We start from the raw sequence: 6134 nt of genomic DNA, 5'->3' as shown, positions 1-6134 counted from the left end.
GCAGTGTATACGCCAAGAATTAGTCAAAGTGGAGGAACTAGTGTAAAGCTAGTCGAACTGGAGAAACTATCATAAACTCGTTGATCTTACGAAAACAGCGCATGTTAGTAAAACTGAAGGAACTACCGTGAACTAGTAAGTCAAGCTGGCAGAACTAGGGTGAATTCCAGTGAATATATATTTGAATGCATTTGGTTAGGCCAATAGAAATTGAGAATTCCCCTGTCATGTGTTTACTTTAAGCCAATCACCAGCCGCAATTTCCCCTGGTTTGGGCGCGGGAAGGTTTACCTGAGCGACGCGTCGCCTGTGCGTGGACGTACTGTGTGCATGTGTATACGATGTGCTGTGCGTGTATTTATATATGCATAGGATTTACGTGCGTGTGCAATCGTGAGAATCAGAGCCTGGATGTAATGGACGTGAGAAAATTTCTGTCTTCAAATGGAGTGGGGCGGAGATATTATTCACATTTTTGAAGGTAAGCAAACCATAGATCGATCTAATTATAACTTGTTGAGTTTTTCCAGTATTATGGGCTAGTCTACCTCTCCGTAAACGACCATCTAAGTTTTGTACCTTACGAATAACTCCGGGCCCGGGACGCTCCTTGTAATGTTAGTGTACACAGTTAGCTATGGGGCTGGTCGCAGTTACCTTACGATCTAACACCTAACAGCTAGAATCCGAGGCCGAAACTCAACTGTTAGGTGTTAGGATCTAATACTACAGTATCCATACTTTGAGTCTTTGTGCATGTTGGGATGAGGCTCGGCCTATTCGCGGACTATAAAGTCTTTAACTTTTTAACATTAGAAACGCATTTTTCAAACAAAATAGAGTCTAGACCAGGTTATGATTTCCAAAATTAACAAAAATGAGTGACGAATGTAACCGTCATTGACATTGTACATCTGACATTGTAACTGTGTTAGGGGGCTACTTGTACTTTTGTAGGCACCTATAGAGCGAAGTTGAAAAAAATGCCTCTCATGATACATCGATCATCAGGAGCTATCTTCTAATAGAGTTCTAAAAGTTCTAACGTTAACATTATGCGTTTCAGAAAATATTGGGACACACTAAACTCTGAGTCTAAATTCTCCAGAACGTTAGTCGTAGGCCTAACGTTAACTACTAACAGTGCAATGTTAGATCTTAGAGAAACTAATAGAACTAGACACGGTCTAGTCTACATGTACTTAAGTTGGGGTTCTACCGAGGTAGGGCTTACTCTAAGTCTAACTGTAAAAGTCTAACCGTTCGTCTAAACAAGTCTCACAACCGTTGGCGTTAATTGTAGGCCCTACTCATTTATTCTATTTCAACTAGAACAGCATTAACGCGAAATAAGCCTACTATTACTAACGGGTTAGGCCCAACTAGTATTAGTAGGTAGTCTAGAACTCCGGTTAAGTCCCCACTCACCCTTCACCGCTATAGGCTAGCTGGGGACTTCTTTCAACCTCCATAGACTTTGCGCATTAGTGGAGACACACACGCAGAATGAGGAGGGAACGATATTACGATTTAGGGGGAGCCCTAGAACGTAGTAGAAGCAGAACCTAGACCACTGTTAAACATCTAGGGCCTACATTGAACGGTTTTCCAGGATAAGCTATATCCTAGGGCCTAGGTCCGGTTCTCATTGCGGTATTATAGACCTAACGTTAGGCCTACAGTGCAGTGGTATGAACTCTACATGGACTACAAGCATAGCATCATATGCACACAGAGATGATCACTGTATTATGTGTAGAGGGAGACGTCTAGTCGAGTTTAGACCACGGTTAGAGATCGACGTATATAAAGCTGTGCTATAATTAACCTTATTTTAACTGGGGGGGGGGGGGGGGGGTCAAATTGACCCCCTTCTCGACATTTCACGCCACGATTCCGCAACGCGCAAAGATTTTGCCACGTCATTTCATGACTTTTTTTTCATTGAAGTCTACCGCATATTTTGAGACCAAATTTGCGACGTCCGGGTACACCGTTTTGAAGTTATGCAATGTTTTGCATATGCATGTCAACCTGAAAACAGCTCAAATTCATGATTTCTGTGCAAATCCTATGCAAATTGTGGTTTGTTTGTTTGTTTTTTTGTTTAATTGATATAAATTAGATTATGTCAACTTTTAACCATTGAAATTAATCAATTCTAATGTAGATAAGCTTGAAAAAGTGCCTGCAACAAATTTTGGAAAAAAACAAAAAACAAACAAACAATGGAAAACAAAAGATCGAAAAAACAGTAAAATACATGAAAAATTAACAAAATAAAAAAACAAAAGAAACTGATTTTGACTGCGCTATTTTTTTTAAAGAAAATGTGTCTTGAGGAACTCTGACACAAAAATTTAGCAATCCTTCAGTCTTTTTGTTGGAGTTATATGTAAGGCCAAGTAAAAAAAGAAACCAGTTTCTCGTCCTCGCGCGCATCGATTTTGGCCGCCGCATCGATTTTTTTACTATTTACTATTTTCAAAATGGCGCTGAAAATACCAAGAAATTCATAATTCTCGTCCCAGCCCGCTCCCCGCCCGCATCGATTTTCAGTTGCCGCATCGACTTTTTTGATATTTACTATTTTTTCGGCTGCCGAAAAAAAAAAAAAGATCGACAATTCACCTACACGTACTTGCGTCCTCTACTTAGCTGTAGACTGTAGTACAGCTGTAGCTTCTGTGTGTAGTGCGTATGTAATAACGCATGCATTTCACACTGCGAGCTCGGCCGATCGGCAAGAAGGAATGACCCACAAAGCAGTCGAACTGCACTGTAGTTGAATGGGCGGCGCGGCGGGCCGGCCTACTGGGCTGTTTGGCTGTGATGTACAGCGCACTCGGTACGTCGTGAACGCGATAGCGGCAACATTTTTGCAAACAATTGCTGATATTCCACACATATTTCGCGCGTTGTTCGTAGTTTTCCCCGTTTCTGATATTTTAAGCGGATGAATTGTACTGTACAAATGCTTGTGAAGATTGTACGGCATCGAGTTTGTATACATTTTCATGTCATTGTGACTATGTGCATGTGTGTGCAGTGTCGGAAGGTACGGTGCCAGCAGGGAGGTCCCCACCTCCCTGGTGCCAGTGCAGTGGCCGTGCCGCACCGTATATCGGCAAAGTGTGCGTGTTTTGTAGCTGTCCAGGGTCCCCATCCCCTGGTCTGTCACGGCGATACATTCTATTTTGAAGAGAAAATGAATGCGCTTTTCCAGCAAATGCAGAATTATTAAATGGGTGTATCTACAAAATAAATAACTTTTCCACGGATTCTGGTTTGTCTCGTATTTCTGCGGGATACTTTTCTTCACGATGTAAATTCACGGACACAGCTAGCCGTGAGTGGTATCATCTGTAATGTGTAGGAGCCTACTGTTATACAATCATTCATCATCCAAATAATGAGTGATTATCAAATGTCTTTTTAGAACATGAAAAAACATCTTTAAACGTTTAATGCTAGAATGCCATATCAGTATCATTTTGACATCCATCTGCAATTGTACAAGCCAGTTTCCAGTTGAATGTGCTACAATTGTACTGTGAAGAACTGCAGATATACATACCAGCTGTGTGGACACAAAAAGTCACAAACACCAATATATAAAGCAGTGTTTTGAATATCATGGAATTTATTTCAGTCGTACATTTGTTGAAATACATGTTTTATACCTGTTTCAATTAATAGCACAATACATCAGAATTGCAAGTACACTGGTAATAGTGGTATCAGAAAAGCCATTACAACACTAAATACCAGTATTAAGATGGTCATTTTCCCTTGACATCTGTAGTGGAAAGAAAAAGCAAATGTATTTCTGCATGCACGAAGTTTCATTTCAAGTATGGCACATATATCTATTTGTTTGAAATTGCACAGAGTGCAGGCAAGACGTACACTTGGGACCTGGTCTCATAACACAGCTACCAGAGTGATATTTCATTTCATAAATTGAATATTGAAAATTGTAAAGCCCTCTCTCGTTACCTTTCTCAGAATTACCGGACGAGAAACACATATTACTTTCATTTTGACGATCCTTGAAAAAATAGTAAGATATCAAATAGTAAGGACCTCCCTCATCGCCTTGCTAAAAAAACCCGGACGAGAAACTGCTTTCTTTTTTTACTTGGCCTAAAAATATAATTTCATGCATAAATTTGCATAATTAATTTATTCAAAAATATAAAATCAACAATTTTTCTATTGTATGACCATGTAATCTTGTAGTTGACATCCGGCTCTATTTTCAGGCAAAATCTTGCGGCGATCGCGCGATCGGCGGCCGAGATCTGAAGGGGGGGGGGGTCAAATTGACCCCCCCCCCCCGTAAAAACTTGGTCTCCAATAGCCCAGTTGAATAGGGTTAATGCAATTGACTAGAAGCGTCTAGAAACTCTACATTGCTATTGAGTCGACAGCCGAATCACTGACACTGTGTTGCCAGAAGGTGATCTTGATTGATACGGTAATAAAAAAAAAAATGGTGAAATTTGGTGATTTATATAATTGTGATGACCTATTTGTAGTAAAAAGGACTTTTATTTGCCACCACATTCGAGCATCCACACAGCTGGGAGAATACCATAGTGCTATTGCACTCCCACGTCATGTGTGGCAATCATCTAAGTAAGAAATACGATGCATGCACTGTTAAGTGTTAGTCCACTGTGACATCACACTTCTAGCTGAAGATCAACGTGCTCACACATCATGGAGATCGATCCCCCTTTTAGCAGACGACAACGGGTACTATATTTGAACATTGTTTTTTATGAAAGTTACAGGTGACCTTAGGCATTGAAATTTGGCAGAGATCATCTTTGGGTCTTTCTAAATATGCTGTTCGATGTAGCTAAAAAGTAATTTCTAGCTTTTCTATTGATGCACACTTAGTATTTGTGTGGACAAAACGGAACTGCATATTGTCTTGTGGAGATGAGTTCTTAATCCATTTCTGAACATTGTGTTTTCATGCTTTCCTCCAGATAAAAAGACGTAACATGACAGTTCTTCGGGAGTGATGGTGATTTAAAGGAACTCAGTATAGGGGTCATCATTTGGAGAACGAAGACAGATTGATAGCTGTACAGTCTCTGTCACACCACGAGGGTGCAGATCACCAGATTGAAGAAGTACATGTAACAGATGTGGCCAACGACTAGCCATTGAATGCAGGGTTGACGAATGCTGGAAACACCGGGCCAACATCAGCGAAGGAGCCTCTGAGATATGGACTTCCATTGCACTAACCCTGCTGTAAGCTATTCTGTTGTTTTCCACGATGATTAATGAAGGGAGACTAGTTTGAAATTGATTCACATTTATTTGACATTCTAGAGTCTCAGTAATTACACAAGAGGCTACATTAAGAGACTGAAAGCTTTGTTGGTTTTGTTTTGTTTGAAGAAATGATTTTCAAGTATTAGTTATTCTTCATGGAGCAGTTTTGGAGCTGTCCTTCTCTCTGAAAATGAAAGCCTTGAGAGGTTAGTACTGGTATTTAAGAAAAATGTGTACTTGCTGTATCGACAGAAGTGAAAACCATGTTATGGTCAGTCTTGAGTTGTGTAAGTAGAGCTGAACGTTGCTTATGGCAATAATGTATATTAAATGATTTTGCACTTCAAGTTTATAATGTAAATTGGAGGGACCTATTATCCTCATGCCATAATTTGTATGACTTGTAAAACATTTAAATTTTACTAATTTGCCCAGGAATTCAACACACACATCACTCCAAGGGGGAGGAGATACTTCAATAGCTGATGGAAGGAGTTCTGACTGCTCCAAGGAGACACTTGCTTATCCAGATCATCGTAGCATATTTCTTGTTGATAATGGAAGCAGAAAACTGTACAGCGTAAGTTCAATTGTTTGAATACTGGTCTGGAAAACCAGTTTCCCATTGTCATGTCTTGTACTATACATTTCCATGCAATATAGCACCATCTAATTTGCCTGTTCACTTTTGTTTTTGTCTTCTCAAATATAGAGAATAACCGTCTAAAATGTGCCCCCCCCCCCAAAAAAAAAAAAAAAAAAAAAAAAAAAAAAAAATGAAGGGACCGGTAAGTATAACGTTGTAAATGAAGTGATGGTTATAGATTTAAAAATAAAGA

General features: G+C 39.8%; 1 long non-coding RNA gene across 1 annotated transcript; it reads left to right on the top strand.

The window, feature by feature from the left end:
• The first annotated feature begins 378 nt into the window (after positions 1–378).
• On the top strand, positions 379–5807 carry LOC139739713 (uncharacterized). The gene is made up of 3 exons (XR_011711522.1): positions 379–481; positions 5001–5271; positions 5731–5807. It is a non-coding gene; the product is annotated as an uncharacterized lncRNA (long non-coding RNA).
• Positions 5808–6134: the final 327 nt, after the last annotated feature.

The sequence above is a fragment of the Diadema antillarum genome, unplaced genomic scaffold, assembly GCF_040938485.1.
Source record: "Diadema antillarum isolate AM-2024a unplaced genomic scaffold, OU_Dant_1.0 seq00000810_RagTag, whole genome shotgun sequence".
NCBI classification, from domain to species: domain Eukaryota; kingdom Metazoa; phylum Echinodermata; class Echinoidea; order Diadematoida; family Diadematidae; genus Diadema; species Diadema antillarum.
The sequence above is the reverse complement of the archived record's forward strand: the minus strand, read 5'-3'. Positions and strand labels throughout refer to the sequence as shown.